The sequence below is a fragment of the Leptonychotes weddellii genome, chromosome 2 (assembly GCF_054177405.1).
Source record: "Leptonychotes weddellii isolate Sample4059 chromosome 2, ASM5417740v2, whole genome shotgun sequence".
Classification (NCBI taxonomy): domain Eukaryota; kingdom Metazoa; phylum Chordata; class Mammalia; order Carnivora; family Phocidae; genus Leptonychotes; species Leptonychotes weddellii.
This window is the reverse complement of record NC_138370.1, coordinates 97,543,353-97,557,136: the sequence shown is the minus strand read 5'-3', so window position 1 is coordinate 97,557,136 and position 13,784 is coordinate 97,543,353.

Here is a 13,784-nt window from a genome sequence, read left to right as displayed (position 1 = left end):
CAGCTTTCAAAAATTAGTGTAAAATCAGGTAGCAAGATCCCAAAAGCTGAGAACTCTGGGCAGATGATCAGCTTTACCTATGGTGCTTTGCCTTTAAACAGAGTGTGTGACAGTACATTATTCAGATATGTATGCAAGACTGTTTTCGTGCACAGTAAGATGTATGAAAGGAGCAGAAATAAATAATTTTTCTAATTAATAACTTTTATATTTGTGTTTTATGAGACTGATGTGCTGCCCACAGCACCAAGAAGGCCGCTTATGTGTGTGATTTATTTTTTTAAAGATTTTATGTATGTATGTATTTATTTGACAGAGAGAGCCAGCGAGAGAGGGAACACAAGCAGGGGGAGTGGGAGAGGGAGAAGCAGGCTTCCCGCCGAGCAGGGAGCCCAATGCGGGGCTCGATCCCAGGACCCTGGGATCATGACCTTAGTGGAAGGCAGATACTTAACTGACTGAGCCACCCAGACGCCCCTATGTATGTGATTTAATTAACTGATGGTATGAACTTTTTGGTCCATAATTATTCATTCTTGTGACTCCCTCAAGCTACTCTTAGTAGGTCTAAGGTCTCAAAATGTAGTTGACAGGTTGTCTTGTGAGGTTGCAATTCTGTATCCCTATAAATATTCAAGCACGGGCTGCATATATATGTTGTAAATGTGGTTGTATGAGATGAAAACTCCCTTCAGGCATTCATTTTCAGTAATTAACACAATTTTGAGCACATCTAAAAACATCTCTACACCAGTCGGGTCTTGCCCTTCTTCTATGCAGGCCTTTTGGTTCTCCCTGACTAGCCGTGAACGTCACTTCTCTAGTGGCTCCATTACTTCCTATCCCAAGATCTTTAAGTTTACAAGAAAATTCTCTCAGGTGATTTTTTTTCTAATTCCAAGGATGATTTATATGTAGCCATTCATTAAGTTAAAAGATTCATTTATTCAAAAAGTTTTAAGTACTTACTATATGCCAAGTGACCTTGAGGACTACAGGGGTGAATAAGACAGATAAAGACTGTATTCATAGAACTTATATTCTTGTAGGGAAGCCAGATAAACAAAAGATAGAAAATGGTTGTGAAATGTTAGATACTGATAAATGCCAAAACCAAAAATAAACGAAGTTACTCATCTGTACTGTAGTGATGAGACGGGAGAGGAGGTTGTTCTACCTCAAGGCTCAGAAAAAGGAAAACAAGACCTGCATTTACTCACCAACTTTAAAGGCTTGATTTAACTTTAATTGTATTTTCTGTTATTTGGCTGTATTTTAAAACCTTGGTTAAACCAGATGGACAGAAGGTAACTTAGGACTTCCAAAAGGCCTTTTCCTAAACTGAGTAGTGAACAGTTCCTGTTAAACACCACAAGATGGCGCTATTGAAGTTTGGTGTGTTTTTGTCTGCTCTTTTAAGGTTTTGTTTTTGTTTGTTTTTTTTTAAAGATTTTATTTCTTTGAGAGAGAGAATGAGATAGAGAGAGCATGAGAGGGGGGAGGGTCAGAGGGAGAAGCAGACTCGCCGCTGAGCAGGGAGCCTGATGCGGGACTCGATCCCAGGACTCCAGGATCATGACCTGAGCCGAAGGCAGTCGCTTAACCAACTGAGCCACCCAGGCGCCCCTGTTTTTGTTTTTATCATAAATGTATCTTTGCTGAATACAATGAAATATATTTAAATAACTGCTGATAAAATTGCAGGGTTTTATGTGAAGAAACAAATCATTGTGTCTTGTACTGGACTTAAAATGCTTTTAGGATACAAATTAAAATGGCACAGGCTGAAGGAAAGCCTTTCAAGTATTATCATTATTAACATCAGCAGAAGTTAAGTGAATGAGAAAGAGACTATACTGATAGGCTAGATTGGAAACAAACTAGTTTGATTTTACTCCAGAATTCTCCAGGAGTCGATGCTAACATGGAGTGAGGAGTGCAGAATGGTCCAGTGAAGGGTAAAGCAGACATGGAAGGCTAACCAGGGGATGCTGCCATTTGGTGATGCGGAGCTGACAAAGTAGCCGTCAGGCCCATGGGAAACTCCGGAGAAGAGCCTGCCTGTTGGAGCAGTTGGGTGGAAATGGCCAGCCCCTGCTATCACTGCCGGGTCTTTGGCCTGAGGCCACCTCGAGATGAGCAGGATCGTGGCCAGAAAGCTGAGATGTGAACCCTGACAAAGCCAACAACTGGAGGCTGCCACCTAGCCCCGTGCCTTGCAGTTAGCAGTGAGTCGGTCAAAGGGATCTGAGTGGCACGCCTCTGCCACGGATTCATGAAGAAAACATCATAGGATTAAAACGAGCAGAAATCCTGTGTATCTAGATAGTAAAAGAAATTGTGCTCTGATTGCCGGTACTTGAATTGGGAAGTGTGAGGTGACTTAGGTTCTTAGTAAATGGTGCATACCTGAAGTGTAGAGCTGGAATAAAGATTGTTTTCCCGTTTCGCTAGTAAGCAAATTGAGATTCATTTGCTGCAGTGCTTGCCTCCACATAGCAGACCACTTGTTTCCATTATGTGCTGCTATCTTCTGGTACAGAAGGTCAGTCTTTGAACATAGTAATAAGTCTACATTTGTTGATGAAAGACATAATGCCAGATGCTGGGTTAGATCAATGAGAGGTTATATCGAAAATGAGGGGTTATATAAAAAATACAAAAGCTTGTTAATGTGGAATTTATAATCTAGTGAGTATATACAAATTGGCCAATCCTCTCTGCTTATAGGAGCACATGGGAGGAGCACCTAAACCCAGATTTGGGAGGAGGAAAGGCTTAATTTGTTGGAACAGTGGGCCTAAAAGTTTGAAATATAACTACACTTTTCCCAAAGCTGCTTTGTTTTCCTTGTTTTGCTTAATGTACAATATACAACATGTACTAAGACTCTTAAGTGCAATGAGAGAAAGCGAGGCTATCTGAAGCAAAGGGTCATTTATCAGGACACTAGAGTGTCATGACACTCAAGGTAGGGATGCTGCTGGGCATTAGGAGTGCCAGAATTGAGGAGATACTACTATAAGGACTCGTGTTTATTTCTGACATATTCTATGATCTATCTGCTCTATGCTTTTCTCTATATACAACTGGTCACTTCTATTCCTCTAGTTGAGAGTGGTGGGAATCATTCCTGTCAACCTAGCTTGATCCTTACACTTGACAGCTTCAGCCACTTTAGACAACATTTACAGTGATCTTTTTAAAGGCGCCTCTTTCAAAGGAAACCCTACCTTTTCCCTCATCTTTGGCCTTCCTGCCCCAGCTGCACCCAGTTGACAAGCTGCCTCTTTGCAAGGTTATCCAAAGTCCAGTTGTTATTAAATTAATGGAGTTTAGCTCATATAATTTGCCATAAATTATGTGAGACAATTCAAGTCCTAATTTCATTGTTCATGATGAGATGTCCTCTAGCTTCTGTTGAACCTGCCAGTGATGGAAATCTTTTTACCTCTCAAGGCAGCCCATTCCATTTTCAGATCTCTCTCTCTCTTTTTTTTAGTGAGGGGGAGAGAGAGAGAAGGGGGGGATGAGGAGGGGCAGAGGGAGAGGGAGAGAGAATCTTAAGCAGGTTCCATGCCTAGCGCATGAGCCTGGGGTGGGACTCAATCCACAATCCTGAGATCATGACCTGAGCTGAATCAAGAGTTGAATGCTTAACTGACTGAGCCACCCTCAGATCTCTTTGTCTTTTAAAAAGCTATCTTCTGGTTTGCTTTAGTTCGTTGGCTTCAGGTCCACTGCTTGTGTCTGTATCTAGGCATATCTAACTGTACTGTAATGACAGCCAACAGTTCCAATATTGAAACTCTTACGAGCCTCCATGCTTTCAGGCCTACTGTTACTAGCTTTTCAGGCTCAGAAACGTGGGGTCTGGTTCCTTTAGGATCACTCTTCTCTCACTGCACTCTAGGTTGTTTATATTCCTTTAAAATAGGTTCCCTGAAAGATTATGGGTTCTTAGATTGACATAGCCATTTTGGTGGCTGCATACTTCTCATAAGCTTTATTAATTATCAGGATTTCCACAATAGTTACTGTGGATCTCGACGGACGATACCACGAGTTATCAGGAGCTCAGAAGGGGGGTCAAGTCAGATTTGGATTCCTATTTCAGCTCTGCCAATCACCAGCTGTGTCACCATGGCCAAGTTACCCAGATTCTCTGAGCCTCATCTTCTTCTTAGTAAAATAAAGATAGCAATACCCATCTTATAGGAATGTTCTGAGAATTAAATGAGATAATGCACAGCCTCTGGAACCTGTCAGGTGCTCTAGATGCTCTAGCAATGTTAGGTCTGTACTTATCTTTAGTTATTTTCCCTTCACCCCCTGTAGTTTTATTTAATGCATGATTATGCATTCTCCTCCCCGGGGATAGGAGTGGTGGATATGTGCACACATAGGCATGTGGGAGCACTATAATTGAAGCACGGAATGTCTGCTTTTTATGTCCATTTAAAAAAGTGTTTTTACGACTTGCGTTGTGTCCATGGCAGGGTGGAAACAGTTCCACGCGGCAGACAGCATGACGCCACCATCTACTGAAGGCCAAGGAGCTGCCTTTGGTTAATAGATGGTGTGTTGCCTCTTCAGAAAGTCCATTTCTTCAGATGAGTCCTGATGAGGATGAACCTTCACACGTGCCATTAAGTGCTTATGTTGGCCATTGTCCCACCTCAGAAAATGGGTTTTCTCTTGACAGCAGAGTGTGGGCGCCAGTCTAAACACCGAGCACTCAAGGTCTGACCTGGTTCATAGGTTGGAACAGCTGTAATTCGGAGTCCCCTGGACTGTGGTACTATTTTAACTGAGATGACAGGAAATTATCTAACAATTTTAAGCCCAGAGAGCACACGCTGTACTGTATCTTTTCACATAACACTTTATATTTGTAGAACATATTTCATCTTTTCGCAGTGCCCTCACATCTGCTATTTCATGTAAGTAGTGACGAGGTCCCCCAGCTATCTTTTGGGTCTCTTAGTTCATAAGAAGAAATAGGCTGAGTCAGCAAGGGGAGGTACTGTGCTGGGCATTCGATCCATAGTATTTCCAATCCGTACAACAGTTCAGTCTAGTAAATAGTGCGTCTCCATTTCACAGGGATAGGCTGGGATGGAACTAAAGTGTGCCTACCTCTACATTTCATGTACTTTCTACTAGGAAGGACATCATCCTATATTTTAATTCATCTTTTTATTTTATTTTTTTAAAGATTTTATTTATTTATTTGACAGAGAGAGAGACAGTGAGAGAGGGAACACAAGCATTTTAAAAGTCAGTGTCTCCCCTAATGGTGGAGGTCAGGGTGGTGGTTGCCTTGAGAAGTGGGATAGTAGAAATGGGCAGAAGACTATAAAGAACTCATCAAACTCAACACCCAAAGAACAAAGAATCCAATCAAGAAATGGGCAGAAGACTATAAAGAGAAGTGGGATAGTGACCAGAGGGGAGATGGGGGGGCACTGCCTGGGTTGCTAATGTTATTTCTCGATCTGGGCCCCATGTCATAGGGAGTATACACTTTGGGAAAATGAATTGAGCTGTACGCCTAGGATCTGTGTCCTTTATGAATATTACATTTCAATAAAGTTTTTTTTAAGATTTTATTTATTTATTTGACAGAGAGAGACACAGCGAGAGGGGGAACACAAGCAGGGGGAGTGGGAGAGGGAGAAGCAGGCTTCCCGCGGAGCAGGGAGCCCGATGTGGGGCTTGATCCCAGGACCCTGGGATCATGACCTGAGCCAAAGGCAGATGCTTAACAACTGAGCCACCCAGGAGCCCCTCAATAAAAAGGTTTTTTGAGTCTAGCTTTTCTTTTGAAAGCGAGCTCTTTACTTATCCCCAGAATCTAACACTGTGCTTGTTTGTTGCAGTGAACAAATTTAGCTCATGTGCATTTTGCTCATTTATTGTGGATAAGTGAGTGCTAAATACATAGACTCAAGGGAAATTATTGCTTCTAAGAGTGCTGCTCAATCTTTTGGGTCATAGACCAGTTGAGGATCGGATTAAAATTATAATAAAAAGTAATAATCAAAGCATATACATTCTATATCAGGCACTGTGCCAAACTCTTTATATGGTTTTATTTTACCTGCACCACACACTGTGAGGTGGGCATTATTATGCTCATTTTATAGATATGGGAATCAAATCTCAGAGACAAAAACAACTTGACCAAGATCACACACTAGTGATCTAGGAATATTTAATCCAAGAGTCAAACCCAAGTTTTCCTGCCTCCCCAATCCATTCCCTTATCTACTGTACACTGCTTATCTCTAGATACTCTTGCCAAAAGAATGGACTCTTCCCTCTCTCTCACCCCCTCCAATACACACACGCACACACACATACGCACACTGTTGCCTGTTATTTCAGGAAGCTCGAAAACCTGAAGTACATCATCCATAGACAGAGTAAGAACCAATTTAAGAAAACTTTCAGGTTGAAAAATAGGACAGAAGAAACTTTTTCAAAGAGGACTAGACCATGGGAAAACACTCAGATCATTATTTGATGAGGTTGTGGTTTTGATATCTTACATTGATTCATGTCATTTTTCATGTTAGCATTTTAATATATAATATGTAATATATTCAAAGGAATATATGAAACAGACATGTAGATTGAGAAGCATAATAAAATGAACAAAGTCCCGAGAACCCATAACCCAACACAAGCATTAAAATATTACCAATACCACCGGAAATAAATAAATAAACAAATAAACAAATAAATAAGTTTACTAATGTGGAAAATAGAAAAGGCACCTAATGCACTCATGAATCCCATGTGGAGATTTCCAGGCAAAGCACCAAGTGTCAACTGGCTTCTTCTAGCTGCACATAATGACACGTGAGAAGAGAGAAACCAGAGAAGGAGTTGTTCTCTTTTTGAGCTCAGTTTAGAGCAATAGGCCAGAAGTGTCTTTCCAGGTAGCAAATAAAAACTTGTGTTTTTATTTATTTATTTTTTAGAGAGGGAAAGAGAGGGAGGGAGGGACAGGGGGGAGGGAGAGAGAGAATCCCAAGGAAGCTCCATGCTCAGCTCAGAGCCCCACACATGGGGCTCCATCCCACAACCCTGAAATCAGTACCTGAGCTGAAATCAAGAGTCGGATGCTTAACCAACTGAGCCACCCAGGCCCTCCAAAAGCTTGTGTTTTTAAAACACAGTTTATCCAAGAAATGTTCCTCATTTATCCTCTTGAAAAGATTTTGTGTTAAATTGATGGTTAAAGTGTAGTTCCTAGTATGCCATGTCTCTTATTCATTACTCTTAGTTGTACTGCATGTTTTCAAGGTACAAAGCAGTTGGGCATATAGGAAACTACCCTTACCCTACAATGTTGATCAGAGCAACAACCACAGCCAATCCTTCCTTCTCCTTCAATTTTGGGGCTCCTGCTGTGTGCCCGCTGATATGCTTTAGACAGGTGATCTCTCCTCCACCTAGTGGAGTATTACGACTTACGATTTAAGGAAGAGGGATATGAAGACAGAGAGCTAAATATCTCTACCAAGAAACAGCTAGTAGAGGTGGAACCTCGATTGGAACATTAGTTTGACTCCAAGTCCAAAGTCGTCTTTTACCTTTTTCTCTGAAAAGAGCAGGGAGCAGCTTAAAACCAAAAAGCATCTGCAATGTGCATTACTTTCACCTTAGCAAATTTCATACTTGCTCTCTCTCACAGTCAATATTTTTTAGACTACCTATATGTCAACCCTAATTTCAACGAAGTATTTGACTTTCTCCATTTCGTCTAGTTAGGAATATACCAGTAGTATAATAAGCGTCTTCGTGTGTAAAGGGTTTGGATCAGATGACCTGTAAAGCCTCTTTCACCATGGATACTCTTTGTCTTTTGTCTTTTCTAATTTTCCGACACATGGGTTTTCTCATCAGTATCTGCGGGGCTACAAAGGAATTCCATTTGACCAGCAGAGGGAGCTTTTGATAATTGAATAGAAGATGCATTTCTTGTGTGTCTGCCGCATGTGGCCAGGTCTCGGCCCAAGCACAAGCCTGCGGGTGCTTCAGATTTATATAATCATGTTCTATCTCTAGCAGGCCTATCACAAAGTATTGTTTTTACATGGGGGAAAGGTTTAAAAAAAAACACACATACTATTTTACCAAGAAAAAAACTCCCTGTGGAATACTGGATGGAGATCTCTCCCAGTGTTTCAGCGCCTGATTTGAAGCCCAGAGGTTTTGTTGTTGTTGTTGTTGTTGTTGTTTTATGTTATGAAGCCCAGAGTTAAGTGACCCTGGGAGTCCATGACTCCTTTGTGATGGATCTGATATGTCAAACGCCTCCTAGGAACTCAGGAGCTGGAAACTGCATCTTCTTAAGGCTGTTGTGATCATAAGTGGTATATAGAGAAGCCAGAGAGTGTTCAAGAATATTTTCAATTTATACATACATTTTCAACACTTAATAGATTTTATCTATAAATTGATACTAATACTAATATCTTTTTTTTTTAAAGTATCAACTAAACGATGTTTCAAAACAGGAAGTATAAAAATCCAAATGTTGGACGCCTGGGTGGCTCAGTCGGTTAAGCGTCTCCCCTCAGCTCAGGTCATGATCCCAGGGTCCTGTCCGGAGGGGCCCCTCAGGCTCCCTGCTCAGAGGGGAGTCTACTCCTCCTTCTCCCTTTGCCCCTCCCCCGGCTTGTGCTCTCTCTGGATCACTCTCTCTCTCTCAAATGAATAAACAAAATCTTTAAAAAAAATCCAAACGTTTCTGAAACTTTGTTTTATCTTTGTTTCTCTCAAAGCTCTCTTACAATTTTCCGATATCAGTGATTACTATTTTATAAACAGCCACATTCACTTAGGGTGGGGTGGTTATACCGTACTGTGCTTCAACATTTCTAAGTAAGAGATTTCTCAAGACAGGAGCTGCACTGAAGCTGTGTCAACCATCAAATAAAAGATTTGTCAAATATTTAAATAAACTCTCAAAGGTAGGCCAGGACAAGGTTACTACTAGTTCTTCCACTTAAGCTTGGACATGCGTCCCCTCATGAAAGGTCATGTTCCCCCTTCCTGTGAGGGTGTCTTCCTTGAGGGACCCAGAGGTTGAGTAATCTGGGCAGGTCTTCACAACAAACTGGTCATCCGTCTTGACCCCGTGGCTGGGTGTCCTCTGGCCCAGGCCACGCCTGGTCAGCATTTTGAGAAGAGCAGACAGAGTGCCAGAAAAGGCGGGATACTAACCTGTGTCTCTGGGTCTTCTGGGTCTAGCACAGGCAGATCTGCTTTTTCTCTCTCTCCCCTTCCGCCTCCAACTCCCCAAAGGTCACAGAGCCTGGTTATTACTGAAGTAAAGTCTTAACAAGGAAATTGCCTATTTCAAGGTTTGTTGTTTTCCTTGTCATTCAAATTCATTTTGGATCTCTTCCCCTGAGCGAGTTAATCAGTGTTTCTGAACAAACGGGGCCTAAACAAGGGAGAGGAAAGTGCTGATTCATTAGTCCTAGAGTCTCAGCACTAGATTTTCTAGGACTGTTAACTCTTTAAATATCTAAATCTTGTCCTTGAGGGGATTTTCTTTTACTGTCGAAAGCTTTGTTGTTCAAGGAAGGATAGGTATGAAAAATAGCGAGTATTTATGGAGAGCATGCTGTGCTCCAGGCGTCGTTCCAAGAACCCTCAGTGTATGAACTCTGCATCAGCACAGTGGATGAGGTAAACTGATTACACCCATTTTGTAGATGAGGAAACTGAGGGTCAAACAGGTCAAGTCACTTGCCATAGTTTGCACAGATACTCAATGGGACACCTGGCTCCCGAGCCTCTGCTCTGAACCAAGAGGGAATGTTCCCCAGGAATGTGTCCTTATTTGACCTCAAAGGATTAGGAAACTTTTAATGCGATTGAGTCAACTAGTTTAGAAATTGCTTGAGTTCAGGATCTGATTCTGTTTCTTGTTTACTCCTTTACACAAATTTCTGCACCACAGCTATGTTCATATTCACCTGCCGCAGCACTCACTACATTTTGTCAGTTTAGTCTCACTCATTTGCATCTGAGAAATGCACACAGAACTTATAACAGGAGCTTGATTTATTTTAGGGGACTTAAGTAGAAATACCTTTTGGAGAATGCTCTAAATTTCACAAAGTACATGTACATTGCTCCACTCATTACTACTTACAGATATTAAACATAGCCTCCATTTCTTGGGAATTTGGAAAAGTATAGTTTTTATACAGTTTTCCTTTGAAAGCATGTTAGTTAAATCCTACACAAATTCTATGTACCAGATTATCTGTACGTCCCTGACTTCCTTTTCGTAATATAGCTTCTGCATTTCGTGTTACTAAGTTCAGGCATGGGAACAGAATACATCAAGGAATTTGCTCATGTAGGTGGTTCATGGCTTCAGCAATGAGGTGAGCTATTAAGACCTTAGGAAGATGGAAAATGAGAGCACTTTAAGTAAGCTGGAAGAAGATTCCCTGGATGGAGGTAGTCGGTCATCTTAGATCATAAAGCAGGAAACTAACTGTAGAACTGAAGGCTGGAGACACCAACTCCAATCAAAGTGGTCAAGGTATAATCCTGGAGACTTGTCCACTTGTGCTGTGATTGGTCGGCAGGTGGATAAGGGATAAAATAGGGGAGGATCATCCTGGTCCATGAAAAAGAAAATCCTCTAACACCAGTTGGTAAGATTTCTCCTGTACTGTCCAGGATAGAAGAAACTTCTGCCCAATAGGCTTGAATATCTACCTGTTTGGCAAGATGACTTCAATAAAGGAGAAAAGTGCCTCAAACTCTTCTTTGAGAGACATTGTTGGGATCACCTAATCACTGGAAAACCTTCTCCATCCAACACCACCGTGACTGTACCTATTATGTCCAGCCTTAAAATCCCCAGCTTCTTTCCTAGCCAAATATTTGCATTTCATTTAAAATGGTATGCTGGGGCACAGCTATGTCTCGTCCAGGAAGGAAAATAGTTTCTCTACTTTTCCGCCATATCCCATGATGCTTAAGATGACAGATGTTGATTCTATGTGACCAGCCTTGTGGGCTCTGTAAGTTAGGTTGGAATGGTATTTCAGATCTTAATGACAGGGCTGTTTCAATTAGCACAGTACTAGCCAGGCAACTGGAACTTGAACCCTCTTGGATTTTCTCTTACCTTCTCTCAAGGTACCAACACCCACTCAGGATTTGGGTTCATGGAGGGCAGGCTCTCTTTCCCTTGCTAGGACTTTGAGCTACTTGAGAGAGAGCCCGGTCTTGCACAGCCTACTGCACATCGCATAGTTCTGTGCACATTGGAGGGGTCAATGTGTCTTACGTAAAGTTTATTTTCATTATTTGCTTACCTTTTCACTTTTATCATGGAAACTTTAAACGCAGGCAAAAGAAGAGTGAATAGTAAACCGAAGCCTCCGCTCAGCCGTTGTTTAGCTTCACCTATTACGAACTCATGGCAAGTCTCGTTCATCAGGGCCCAGCCCCAGTCCCCAGCTTCCATCCCAGGTTAATTTGCAGTCAGTTCCAGAGAATGAGATATACTTTTATCTGTAAAGAAATCTTTAAAAACATATAAATATATTAGCAACTAGTTGTTAGACCAGAACCACAGAATTCACTTCCGATTCTGTAAATATCAGTCACATTTCACAAGTTGCCATGAAAGAGAAGTGTTATATTATATAAGTCTGGTTCGAATACTATAATTTGGATCCTATTTGAATTCTATCACTCTTCTCTTGACATGTTCCCTTGTGACCCCAGCATTCTTGCCCAACCATCATACCTGCGCCTCCAGCCACTTCTGGTCCGTACAGGTTTCATGTTGACCGAGCCGTACCTGGGGTTTTTGTCCTGGGAGAGAGTCTTGGCACATGACACTTCCCACCGGCTACGAATGAAGTCAGCCTGACACTCTTCACTCTGGCATCCATACGGTTTCTGAAGAGCTGATGGCTCATTTTTTGGCAAAACAGGAATCAGCTGTCAAAAGGTCCTTTTTGTACCATAGTTTGGATTACAGCCCACTGGGCAACCACTGTGTGGGATCATCCGCCTTCGCTTTCGGAGACGCTGGTCTGGGATCAGTGCCGCCAGCCTTCCTGGGCTGCCCTGGTAGCTTGCTTCTCTGCACCTGCCAGTGGCCCCTGAGCAGATACGTTTCTGCTATTCCCCCTTCTCGAAGTTGTGCTGCTGCTCATCATAAACGGCATCAGTTCCAAAAGGAACAATTATTTTATCTTATTTTATTTTATTTATCTTATTTTGTTTTATCTTATTTTATTTTATCTTATTTTGTTTTATCTTATTTTATTTTATTTTATCTTATTTTGTTTTATCTTATTTTATTTTATCTTATTTTGTTTTATCCTATTTTGTTTTATCTTATTTTATTTTATCTTATTTTGTTTTATCCTATTTTGTTTTATCTTATTTTATTTTATTTTATCTTATTTTGTTTTATCTTATTTTATTTTATCTTGTTTTGTTTTATCCTATTTTGTTTTATCTTATTTTATTTTATCTTATTTTGTTTTATTTTATTTTATCTTATCATTTTATTCTTTTTTATTTAAACCCAGTCTGGGTCTGCTTCCTATAGGCAGGGGCTGAAAAGAAGGCTCTCGTCCCAGAGTGCACAGGCCGGGAGCCGAGAGGCAGCAGAGCACCGGGCAAAGCCTAGAGAGGCTGGGCCAGTCTGGGTTTTAATCTGGCCTCCACCATCGACCTACTGTGTGACCTTGGCCAATTTACTTGACCCCCCCCGGAGCCTGTTTTCTTACCTGAAAGAAGAGCTAATCATATTACCTATATCATAGCATGTGAGGGGATTACATTGATTTATTCAACAAGTATTTAAAGAATGCTACTAATTGTCAAGTATTCTTTCAGATGCTGGTGATATAACAGTAAACAAAATATCCTGTCCTTGTGGAGATTATATTCTAGAGGGGAAGACATATTGAAACAAAGAAATATATAGTATCAGGTAGACAAGTATTAGGAAGGAAAATGAATCAGAGTAAGGGTAAGAGTAAGAGTAATACAGGGAAAGCTCTCAACAAACACTAGGTGTTATTATTGCTTCTATTAACCTAGGTTCAAAGGAGTGGCCAGCGCCATGGCTTAGCTAAGGAGGAACCGACCTTAAAGACTCTCCGTGCTTGCTCGTATGCTTTAGAGGAAGAGGAAAAGTCACGACAAATTCATGACAAATTGTGATTATGGACTTGGCCTTGTGTTCAGCACTTTTAACTCCTTCAAACAGTTCTGTAAGTTGGGTATTTTAAGCCAGGTTTTAAGAAGACAAAACTGAAAAAGACGAGGAAGTTCCTGGCCTACTTCATGCCTGTTCAGAGCTCTTGTAGTTTCTTCTACATGATATTTATCAAGGATGCTTTTTTGTGCAATGGTCCAAAGAGGCCAAAGAGTTTGAAACTATGTGTACGGGACTGGCCATTTGGCCTGCCATTTACACCACCCCTCGCCTGAGGTAATTGATTACAGGTAGTTCTTGATGCCCAGGCCTTCATGTTCTGAATCCCATAGTTTGGCTGCCCTGATCTCAACTGATCTGCAGATGTTTCCCAAGCCCAAGGCAGCTATCGAGAGACTTACTATTGGCCTATATTGAGACCAGCAGAGATGAAATTAGATTGTGAAAAATGATGCGATCAAATTTTTTAAAATTTATTTGACAGAGAGAGAGCCCAAGCAGGGAGAGTAGGAGTGGGAGAGGGAGAAACAGACTCCCACTGAGCAGAGAGCCC